The sequence below is a fragment of the Ambystoma mexicanum genome, chromosome 7q, assembly GCF_040938575.1.
Source record: "Ambystoma mexicanum isolate Mex_15411 chromosome 7q, UKY_AmexF1_1, whole genome shotgun sequence".
In the NCBI taxonomy this organism is placed as follows: domain Eukaryota; kingdom Metazoa; phylum Chordata; class Amphibia; order Caudata; family Ambystomatidae; genus Ambystoma; species Ambystoma mexicanum.
This window is the reverse complement of record NC_090941.1, coordinates 65,379,098-65,391,898: the sequence shown is the minus strand read 5'-3', so window position 1 is coordinate 65,391,898 and position 12,801 is coordinate 65,379,098.

The following is a 12,801-nucleotide window of genomic DNA, read 5'->3' as shown; positions in this document are numbered from 1 at the left end:
ATAGTGGAGCTCACATTCGGAGTGCTCAAGTCACGCTTTCGCTCCCTTGACCGTTCTGGCGGGCAGCTGTTATATGCGCCCCCAATAGTGTGCAGGATCATAGTGGCAGCATGTGTCCTGCACAATGTTGCAACACGCCGGGGCCTGGCTGTGGACATGGTGGTGCCCCCACATCCCCAACCACATGCACACCCGCTGGGCATGGGAGGGGAGAGGGCACGGGGTGAGGCAGCCCGTACGCAGCTGGTGGCTAATTACTTCACATAGAAATCACACCCCAGTGGAGTGCACACAGCCCTGGCACATACCATCTGATAAGTAATGATGACTCGACCTGACAATTAAGACGAACAAAGGGCCAGTCAACTGTCAGAACCATAGCAGCCTGAGATTGTTCATGTGGAAGTGTCACAATGTGTGCATCCCTACCTACACAAACACCACCAATGCAGTGTCATCAAAAGACACACTTCCATGCTGCAGAAATGAATACCCACTCGCAAAATACTACATGAAAACAGTGCCATGTCACCCAACCACTCCCCGGCACGGACACACAACACACCATGGCATGTCATGCAATGTGAGAGGAAACAAATTAATCCCCACAACATGCCCCAAGTGTCACCGCTACAGTGTCCCTAATGGAAACATGGCCACACATGAAATGCTCACAGTAATGCAGGACCTACAACACACATTACCAAATACTTACCAAGAATACCAATCACCTACACAACCTCCAACCTACCTTAAACATGACATTACAGACTTAAAAATTTGCTAGCCTCACTACCTGATGATGCCAGCCCTCCGAACACTTCCAAGTATACAGTGTTAGCGCCACGCAAGAGTGTAGGTGCACTGCTTACAACATGGACTCCAGTTGCAAGGTGGACCGCATTGTGAAGACATGAGGAATGGACCTGCAAATTAGGAGGATGAGATGGATGCAGAGGCACATATCAATACACCATGCAGTGTACAATACAACAACAATATGCACTATGAATGTATACACACTATTGACTACAGACTGCCCACACATCGAATGGGAGTCCAATGTCACCATGTACGTCAATGTCACTTGGGCACACCCTTTGCAAGCCCATGGAAACGGGAAGCAGGAGGGGTGTGTGTCACAAAAACCCAAGCATCTGAACCAAATTCATGACAAGCCTGCATGTGCCCAGCCACAATGCAGCGTATGCCCACGGGAGCCACACAAGGCAACACACTGTCCCAAAAAAAAAAATAATAATAATAATAAAAATTAAGAAATGGCCATTAATGGGCCCAGGGGGGTGGGGGAGGCCACCCAGGAGGTCCGAGGACAGGGTGCACACCAAAACCTACCTTTGTGGATCTTTCAGAAAAAAACCACCTCCATGGGCTCATGGCCTACACGGCTACCCTATTGTGGGAGTATCACTGCTGTCGCTCTCCTCACCCTCTGCAGCTGCATCAGGAGGTGGTGGCACTATTGGAGGCAGCCCACGCAAAGCCCTAGTCTGTTCCTCCATGGCTGCAAGCATGCGGTTGTGGTAGGTCTCGTTCTGGAGGATAAGTGTGCGGAGGTCCCCATGCAACAACTCACGGGATGCCCAGACCTCCGCCCTAGTTGCCTGCATCTCAGCTGAGAGCGTACGTGTGAGACGCTCCAGCTGCTGTTCTGTCCTTCTGTTTGTTGAAGCCTCACGCTCAACAAGAGTCGTCCTGAGGTGAAGGAGTTCCACCCTCAGGGCTTCCCTGTGGCTCTGGGACTCTATGGAAATGGCTTCCTGCAGAGTCGCCAGTGCCGCCCACCTGTCCCTGTCGGACACCAACATGTCCTCCCTGTGTGACTGGCAGATGGAGTCGGTTGCCTGCTGTAGTCGCTCCATCAGCCTTTCGGGTCGGGGGGGACAATCGAAGTGGCCACCCTATCCATGGCCTGACCCATCATCTCTGATGATGCTGCCTGTTGGGTTGCCATACCGTATATGGATTGCTCCCATGTGGTATTGCCAGGTGGCTGACGGCCACCACGTCGGCGGGCACCACACCTGTCTGGGGCAAGGCGAACTGCGCCTTGCTGTGCCGGCACTGCCTGAGGATGCAGGACTGCATTCCCCCTCTGATCTGCTGGCCCAGGAACAGGATCAGATGTCACGGAGTGTGACCCTGCATCCGTAACCACCAAAGGCGTACCTGCCAACACTGACATCGCCATTGAGGGTTCTAACCCTGGTGCCGGTGGGTCGGACAGAACAGAATCCCTCCCAGGAACACTCACCTGCGACGGCACATAGGTCTCATCATCCGAATCGACACCTGAATACAGCTCGGGGGAGGTGCAGCCAGAGACACCCCTTGAGAGCACGATCTGCAGCAGTTGTGGGTTCTCACCCACCACCACACCACGTCCCTCACTGGTGGTCGGTCGGCCCTCAGACCCCTCCTGGGTCTGCACCATCTCCACAACCCCAGCAGTATCAAGTGCGTCATCCCCTGCAAAGACATAAAAGAAAACAAATGGAAACAGGCATTAGCACTATGGCACACAATTAGGGCTGAGAGGCTACAGAAACAGTACTTGATTGACACATGTCACACATGACTAAAACCCTCCCATGCATGCACCGTCACTGCGTGTGAAGGGTAGGCAGATGGTACACATTGATGACACCAAGATGGAAGATGAACACATTTGCTGCATGCTGCCTAGCAGTGCCATCACACATTGGCCAGTGATTGGCAGGTCAAATACACATGCCATCACACAGATGGCATGTACCCTAGCCATGAAGTGAAGAGGGAGAGGAGGTCACCAATTGTTCATTCAGTCCAGTTTGCTAATGAAATTGATTTTTGCATTGAAATGGTTCAAATGTTTAACCTGCACCTGCCAGTCCAAAATGGTCCTATAGCACAGGGACATGTCTAAACAAATCATGTCCAGGAAACAAAGCCAGTCCACTGTACCATAGCCATGTCAGACATGTGACAATAGGACTGAGAAATCCCGAGTAAAAGTGGTGGTATGCAAACAATCTGCCTGAATAAACAGAGGTAAATAAGCAACAATGTTGTGGCAAGATGACACTCCAAGGGCAACTGGCGTGGTGTTGGGCTGGATGTCTAATGTTGGCAGAAGGGATGCTGCTATACCCAAATGCTGGTGCCAAGAATGTATAGGAAGAGGCACATGGGTGACCCAAACCACTCAGGCACACACACCCTCACCTGGCACCCAAACAGAAGCCCTCCCACACACACCATGCACATGGATGACACACACATGCATGTGCACTCACCGGACAATGCCTCGTAATCTGCCAGTTCTCCCACGCCTTGGATCTGTTCCTCCGTGACCTGCTCATGTGGAGTGAGTTCTATGTCGTCTGCTGGAGACCCACCTCCAGTTACTAGAGTTGCGGCATGACTTGAGGCCAGCTTATTCTTTGCCCTGCGCTTCAGGTCATTCCAGCGCTTGTAGCATTCAGTAGCTGTGCGCCTCACGATTCCAAGGGCACTTATGATGTCCGCAATGGTCTGCCAGTGTGCCTGACGTTGTGCAGGTGTGGTCTTGGATCCTGCAACAATCACCATTTCGCGGTCATGTGCGGACACGTACTCTACAAGTGCATTCAGTTCGGCCTCATTGAAGCTGGGCTTCCTTGACGGGCCGGACTGTGTAGCCGTGTCTGGGGCATCAGCCTCTACTGGACGAGCACTCTTCCTCTTCCGCTTGGAAGGTGGTGGGGATCCTGAGTGTCCTACGCCGCTCTGGACACTAGGGGCAGGAGCCCCGGTGGACTTTGTACTAGGAGTGTGGGATTGCACACTCAGCATGGGAGTTGGTGCAGGCATTAGCTCAAGTGTGATGGTGTCAGGGGGAATGTCAGCATGATGGACTTGGACCGACACCGTCCTGGCTGGGTGTGTGAGAGGTGGGGTGGATGGAGCCGCAGCTGCCCCTGCAGCCTCCCCAGCCTGCCTACGCGGGGCAGCAGATGACCTAGCTGCCCCTGATCCACGTGGCCTGATGACACCAACGTTCACCGGCGTACCTGGCCTAGACCTGCTGACCTGGAAGTCAGCCATGGAGTCACCCTGTGCTAGGTCTGGTTCCACAGTGGGCTGGTCCAACAAGGGCTGAGCATGGATGGTGTCAGCCACGTTAACCGCAACCAGGGGGGGGCGTGGGTGTCCCTGACTGCTCCTCCACACATGGTGGCTAGGGGCACCCTGCAAGTCACGGCCACGTCCCCTACCGGATCCACCACGGCCACCACTTGGGGCTCAGCCACCTTTGCCACCCTTACGGCTTGTTCGCCTCCCAGCTATGGCACTGATGCTATTGTGCGTATGGGAGTCGATGTGAACTATTGTCCTGGGCAATTGGGGTCAAAGGGGTTGGGTACCAGATGGTAATCGTACCCTAGTGCTCTAGCAAGGCTGTATGTCACCCCTGGGGAAAGATGACGGGTCACGCAACGCACAGGCACCCCAAAAAAGGGAAGTAAGGTGCACACAACCCCTCCTAGACCACGTGCATGGAAAAATAAACCTGCACTACGCTGTGGCACCCAGAAACACAAGAATGAACGTATGCGTGTCACACGCAGCCTAGAATGACCTCTGAAGGGGTAAGCAACACACGGGGCAAGCACAGATGTGAAATATGTGCGCGACTCACCGTCTGCCAGGACCAAAAGCGTGAAAAATATGCACGTGTGCGCGTTGGCAACACCCCCGCCAAAAGAAGAATTGTACGCTGTCTGAGGAGACAGGACAACAGTAGAAGGGAACGCTGTTTGAGGAAACAGGCCCAGGAAAAAGAGGAAAAGAGAAAAAGCTGTCAGAGGTAACAGGGAGTACGAACTGGAAACGCTGTGAAGTAAATCGCGTGTGAACCGACAAGAAGTACAGATTTCACCCACTCGCTCTCCACGAAAAAGAACGTACAAGGAAATGGCGTTCTACACGTACCTTTTATACACACGTCACAGACGCGCATACGCGATGTGGCCATTTCCACCAATTACGTGCTTTGACACTCGGACGTGTATCTCTTTTTTTTTACACGTGCCATTCTCTACGGCCATGCGCGTGACGTCACAGCTGCGCATGGGGGCCTTTGGGCCAATGAAATCGCGTATGCGTGCAGACGCGCTTACGCGCTAAGGGCCTTTCCTTGAATTACACGCAGACGTGCAGGACTTTTCACGTGCCAAATCACTCCGTATCAAGCTGGCCACGCGTAAGCACACGGAAGACTACGCTCCTGCCCAGAAAGCCGATTTAGTGCCCCCCAGAGCCCCGATCACTCTCCCACCTGCCATCTGCTGCTGCCTGACTGCCTGCTGCCCACGTGCCCTGCCATTTGCGGCCTGCACATCAGCCAGGGGTGCTGTTGCTGTGACCACCCCTGCTGGAACCGAAGACTCCCGACTGGGATTCCATCGCTCCACAGCCCAGCTCCAGAACCCAGTTGCCCACCCACTCCTGCCTCTGGGGTTGTCATGTCGGGCACTGCAACATCTGGCACCACTGACAACCCCCGGCCAGAGAGGCAGAGGGGCACCAGCTTCAGTGCCAGGGAAGTTGGTGTCCTGGTGGAGCAAGTCCTGGGGCAGTGTGATGCCCTCTACGGAAGTGTGCGCGTCGACAAGGAAGGACGGACTCGGATCTGGACGGACATCGTGACTGCCATCAAGGCGGAGGGGGTGGCAGTCCGCGACTTCCAACATGTCAAGAAGCACTGGGAGGACTTCAGGTCCATGACCCTGAACAAGGCCTCTTGAAGGCAGCGGATGCTAAGGGGTGCCTGGGCCACTTGTCGGAAGATCAGATGAGGGTCCTGGAACGCATATCCCCAGCGCTCCAAGTCCAGGTCCTTGAGAGGCAGACCCGTCTGGAGTCGAGCGGTAAGTGTACATGCATCATGATTGTAAGCTGGCCGTGTGGTGATGTGCCAGTAGTGTGCCGGTTGCACATCTGTTTGTATGGGGCCGAGTATGGGTGGGGATGTACAGGACCGTGAGTCTAACACATGCGAGCGCTGTCATCTGTGAGACATGGATGGTGCTTGTGTGTGTAGGCTTACTGCCAAATGCAGTTGTGTGGGCACACATGTTTGTATGAATGTGTATGTAAGTAGGCATGTTCGTGATGACACGCATGTATGTTGTTTTCAGCTGCATGTATCAGCACTGTGTACATGTGCATGTGTGGGTATTTGACAAGGGTGCAACAGGGATGCAACATGGATGCATGTGACAGCGGGATGTGGAAGCCTGATTGGCAGATGTGACATGGATGCCCATCGGAACACTGCGACAGTTGGCTGAGGTGTACACATGCATGCAAGTGTGGTGGTGTGCGTGCATGTGTAGTGCACTCCCTGTGTTGCATGTGATGTCTGGCTCACCTTTGCCTGCTCATGCTGTTGTATGTGTATGGATGGTGCTGGCAGTTGCGATGTGGCTGTGGTATGGCTCATGTGTGCATGTAGAAATGACATGTGTGTTGCCAATTGTGATGCCATGTCTGAGGTTTGCCAATGCCACTCATGTGCAACTGTCATGTGTGTATGTGTCCATTGTACAGTGCCCTGATGCCTGTGTTTTATTTCTCCCTGTCTGCAGCGTCAACTGATGAAGAGGGCGGAGAAGGTGCTGTGGAGCACAGCGGCGGGGATCGCACCGCCAGCCGGAGACGCAAGGCCCGGCTCCCCTCCCAGGTTGTGATCTCGTCAGGGAGTGAGGAGTCCAGTGCCGCATACCAGGCCGCAGCTGCCGGGGGGAGGTCCAAGAGGCGGAGGTCGGAGTTCGACTCCTCGGCAGCAGAAGGGGCAGCTGGGACCCCACAGGGCCCAACGGGGGAAGATGGCAAGGAGTCATCAAGGTTGGTGGGGGGTTTCGTGGAGGAGGAGGCCTTGCAAGCAACAGAGACGGGGTCTGGAGGTGGGGATTCCACTGGTGCTAGTGGTGCAGTGCAGGACCAGGCACAGGAGGCAGCACAGGTCACCGCGGAGGTGCCTGTGTGCAATCCTGTCCCTGATCCTGTCACTGCATCATCTTGCACAGCAGGGATGCCTACGTCCAGACCCGTTTTCAGGCAGGGGATGAGCTCACGACAACTGGCCTTCCTCTTCCTGCGGACGTGGCTATCCGGGTCCGGGTTGAGCCTGTCCTGACTGGTGTGGCGTTGCGTCAACGGGCCATGCGAGGTGACCTGCAGTCTTTTCATGAGGAGACTGCACGTCATCTCGAATGGCTCGTTGACCGCATCGGCCTACTGGGACAGGTCACCCAGGCCGGATTCCTCCGTTTGATGGGGTTTGCTCAGACCCCCTCCTCAACTGAACCCCCTATGCACCAGTCGTCCTCCGTGCCATCTTCCCACCCATCAGTCACCTGGGTGCCCTGTGGAGCTGCCTCTGACGGTGCGGCCAGGCTGGTGGAGGAGGCATCCCTTCCACAGTCGGGAGTCGGACGTCCAGCGGGGGTGGCCACATCAACGACTGCACCCCAGCCAGCGGAGGATGTGCAGGCAGCAGGAGGCAGTGCACGGGCAGAGGCGCAGCAGCAGCAGCAACGTGGTGGGAGCCATGATGGCTCGGGGCCTTCGACATCGGAGGAGCAGGCATCGGCTGGAGGGCAGGAGAACCCAGGACGGGAAGTGGCTTCCGTGTGGTAGCGGTTGGGCCACATCATAGATGCGGAGCGGCAGCGGGCGGAAGAGGCACGGCTCACGATGGTCAGGGTGGAGAACTCCATGCGGGGGGCCCTGAGGCAGGCAGAGTGCCTCGAGGCAATCCGCAGGGAGTTTGGGGGGAACATGTGGACAGCCCTGCAGACCCTGGGGGCCATGGAGGAGGAACGCCTCCGGGACATTGAGCGGGAGTTCGATGATTCCCTGGCCCGTAACATCCCGAAGTGAGCTGTCGGACTAGCCCGCTGCCCTTGTAAATAGTTCTGTAGTTAGTGTTAGGTTTCCTTTGGTTTAGCATTTTTTTTGGACCTTTTGGACAATGGGCCAGATTTTTGTATATATTATTTTTTTTTTAGGTACTGTTATTAGATAGGTTTCATTTCTTCTGTTGGGATGATGGACCCTGGATTGTTTATCTGTATATAGTTGACTTTTGGATTTTCATTTTTTTTTATGATTTCCCCATGGAGCAATGGTTTTCGATTTTAATTTTCCATTGGATTTACTTTTGTGGACTGTGACTTTGGACACCTTTCGTTTGCATTATGATTTGTGGTTTGGCATTATTTCACGTACCTGCTTGTTTTTTTAAAAATAATTTCCATTATTGTTTTTTTATTTTTGGTTCAATTTATGTTGCGTTTAATACATATTTTTCTTCAAACTTCAATGCGTAGTATCATCTCATTGGTTTCATGCATATCATGATATGTGTTTTGACATTCACTGACACCCATTGGGTGTATGTGAGGGACATGTGTTCATTTCCAAACTTGCAATTGTGGTTATATCATGTTTTTGCCATTTCTAAGTGGGTGGATGCAATACTCAGGTGGGTGTTTGGCATTTGGAGGCTGACCATAAGGGCCAGGGATCTAGATTGTGTTGACATTTTGGCTGGGGGACATAAGTGTGGGCCTGGCGGAGGCTGCCCGTGCACTGCTGGGGGGTGGGGGTGGTGGGAGACATGAGTGGGGGCCTGGTGGAGGCTGCCCCTGGTGGCTGGGGGTGATAGGGGACATGAGTGGGGGCCTGGTGGAGGCTGCCCCTGCACTGCTGGGGGGTGGGGGTGATGGGAGACATGAGTGGGGGCCTGGTGGAGGCTGCCCCTGGTGGCTGGGGGGTGGGGGTGGTGGGAGACATGAGTGGGGGCCTGGTGGAGGCTGCCCCTGCACTGCTGGGGGGTGGGGGTGATAGGGGACATGAGTGGGGGCCTGGTGGAGGCTGCCCCTGGTGGCTGGGGGGTGGGGGTGGTGGGAGACATGAGTGGGGGCCTGGTGGAGGCTGCCCCTGCACTGCTGGGGGGTGGGGGTGATAGGGGACATGAGTGGGGGCCTGGTGGAGGCTGCCCCTGCACTGCTGGGGGGTGAGGTGGTGGGAGACATGAGTGGGGGCCTGGTGGAGGCAGCCCCTGCACTACTGGGGGGTGGGGGCGATAGGGGACATGAGTGGGGGCCTGTTAGAGGCTGCCCCTGGTGGCTGGGGGGTGGGGGTGATGGGAGACATGAGTGGGGGCCTGGTGGAGGCTGCCCCTGGTGGCTGGGGTGTGGGGGTGCAGGGAGACATGAGTGGGGGCCTGGTGGAGGATGCCCCTGGTGGCTGGGGGGTGGGGGTGCAGGGAGACATGAGTGGGGGCCTGGTGGAGGCTGCCCCTGGTGGCTGGGGGTGATAGGGGACATGAGTGGGGGCCTGGTAGAGGCTGCCCCTGCACTGCTGGGGGGTGGGGTGATAGGAGACATGAGTGGGGGCCTGGTGGAGGCTGCCCCTGGTGGCTGGGGGGTGGGGGTGCAGGGAGACATGAGTTGGACATGAGTGGGGGCCTGGTGGAGGCTTCCCCTGCACTGCTGGCGGGTGTCGGTACAGGGGGACATGTGTGGGGTCCTGGTGGAGGGTGCCCCTGCACTGCTGGGGGGTGGGGGTGGTGGGAGACATGAGTGGGGGCCTGGTGGAGGCTGCCCCTGGTGGCTGGGGGGTGGGGGTGATAGGGGGCATGAGTGGGGGCCTGGTGGAGGCTGCCCCTGCACTGCTGGGGGGTGGGGGTGATGGGAGACATGAGTGGGGGCCTGGTGGAGGCTGCCCCTGGTGGCTGGGGGGTGGTGGGAGACATGAGTGGGGGCCTGGTGGAGGCTGCCCCTGCACTGCTGGGGGGTGGGGGTGATAGGGGACATGAGTGGGGGCCTGGTGGAGGCTGCCCCTGGTGGCTCGGGGTGGGGGTGGTGGGAGACATGAGTGGGGGCCTGGCGGAGGCTCTCCCTGCACTGCTGGGGGGTGGGGGTGATGGGAGACATGGGTGGGGGCCTGATGGAGGCTGCCCCTGGGCAGCCCTGGTGGGGCTGGGGGTGCAGGGGGACATGCGTTGGTGGGCAGTAGTGCAAGGTGACATGTGGGTTGGCTGGGGGCATGGCCATGGTGGATGGGGGCCCTGCAGGACATGTGCAGGGTAGGCCCCTGTGGTGTGGGCCACCTGCAGGGGCCATGGAGGGTGTAGAGGGAACACCTGGGAGGACCCACACGTGCAATTCACGTGTGGTGCTCCCCGCGCACCCCTGTAATACACGTACCCTAATGGAATCGCATGTGATACTTCCTGCGCACCCCTGAAATACACGTACCCTGCTGCTTTTGCGTGTGCTACTTCCCGCGCACCCCTGGAATACACGTACCCTGCTGTTTTTGCGTGTGATACTTCCCGCGCACCCCTGGAATACACGTACCCTGATAGAATCGCGTGTGATACTTCCCGCGCACCCCTGAGATACACGTACCCTGCTGCTTTTGCGTGTGATACTTCCCGCGCATCCCTGAAATACACGTACCCAGCTGCTTTTGCGTGTGTTACTTCCCACGCACCCCTGATGCACACGTACACAGGACAATCGCGTGTGGAACTTCCCGCGAACCACTGAAATACACGTTCCCCGCTTGGCGTTTGCTGTATGCCAGTCCTGTGAACTGGTCCAGGGTTAGCGCAGCCCTTTGCAATGATTTGGGGATTTTGAAGGCTTTTCCTTGCGCGAGGGCGTTCTTGGGGGCGTAACTGGCGCTGCTGCAGGGTCGCTGCGCCACTCTGCGCCACGGCTGGTTTCGGAGGCTGAAATCCATGAATACGCTGTGCGATGGAAAGGATTTTTTCGCACGCGGCTGGCGCAGTGTATCGCACGGGGACACTGTGCGCCAGCCGCGTGTGCCATTTTTGTGCGAATTTCTATGAATTACCCTGTATATATAGTACTCAAGTATACGTGTGTAAGTGGTGCTTGCCACATCCACACTAAAAAGCCCTCTTTTTCCCACAAAGGAGCTGCAAAAACAAAATAAAAATGATGGAGTTACATGAAGTTGTCCACTGTTTTTCAGTAGTAGGTTCTTTTCTTATTGCAGAATGGCTTGCATTTCTATTATGTCTTTCCGTCCACACTGTTGTAGACAATTTCCATTTTGTTGAAACACCTGCCTAATGCTGCTTCAGACACGGTTATCTCTACAATGTTTTTTTTTTGTCACTGCCTGCCCGGGTGCTAGATTTTTACACACGGTCGAAAAAAGAAATGTAATCAGATAATAGACTTGCGGTAGTATACATTTATTTCCTAAGTTTGCCATTGTGGTGGTGTCCGAGTGCATTGCCATGTGATCATGAATTGTGTGCTCTGAGCCTGAGCACGCACTCTGGCAAAGTGCACCCTGATTACTAGGACACAGCCTAACATTCCATAACATAGTCCAACATAACAAGGTATATCACAGCATAAACACTAGGCATATTGTACATATTATCCATCAAATATGTTCATACAAATGCATAACAAATATGAGCTAACATACCTTTGAATAACATGGCAATGAGTGGGCATTTTGGCACTGTGAGAGAGATCTGAGCCAATTCTGGTGAGCTAAGATGGAAATCAGTACATATTATTAGTGAGCAACAAATATAATTCCAAGCCACAATATAGTTCCATGTCATCAAATATCCATTTAGGCCACGCCAGACTGCCACTGGCATGTGTAGTGAAGAGCATAGAGCCAGACAGCCACCATGTAATTATACAGTGTCCCCTTTCAGCAGTAGGGGTTGACAAAGGTGGAGCCTCGCGTGTGTAAGTAGAAAGTCCACACAAAAACAGCAGTACTATTAGGATGTCTGTGCAGTTCAAACTGTGCATGTGCACATCCATCCTTGCCGTGAGACAAAGCTAACAATTTTCACAGGGCTTGTCAGCCCAAGGACTTTAATGAGGGATTGATGTTGCACACAATTTTATCTATGCATCCATAACCTGTGTTCCGGTATGTCAATTCACCAAAATGCCAGGGGTACAGAAGTGGTTCAGATAGGTGTGAGCAAAAGTGTGGCCTCTTTTTTTGTTAAAGGGGCTATGGTGGATGAGAAGGTACATGTTTAGCAAAAGCAAGCAATCCCACCACTAGCTACCCTGCTTCCCAAAACACAGGTTGCAGATGAACAACTCCCCAGTTTGTTACACAAGGCTATTTACATAACATATGTATTAGCCAGAAACCAGAAATCATGAAAAAGCACATTTTAATGGATATATAGCAACATATCACAAAATGCTTTTTAAAAGAAGGATGTATTTCAAAATAAAAACCATTTTCAGAGCTAATTCTCAATTGCGTTTGAAGAAAAAAAAGACACAGTGCATCAACCAATTTAGTAATTTAGACAAGAATGCAACTTTTCATTTAGACCAATTGATGTTAGTAACAGAGGTGACTATTTGAAACCATGTATAGATAGCTGTTAGAACATGGGGCGCCAACACTGAGATGTGTTCTGGGTATCGGGAACCACACCGGAGAGGAACAACTCTTGTAGTCAGTGTGTTGTCGAAACCCGTCTTCAGGACGCTTTGAATAATTGAACATAAGGCGAATGCAATTTTATGTGCAGGGCCCTGTGCACCATACATTACAAACCTATGGGTGTAAAGATAAAATACTGGTTTTAGGGATCTGGTCGGTCCACTTTGTTAAAATGGGCTTGTATCGTGTAATCATGTGGGGACGTTCATCCTACTAACCTTCTGTTTAATTTCACTTGTTGTAGGGAGCAATTTTATTTAGAGTTTGTTTAGG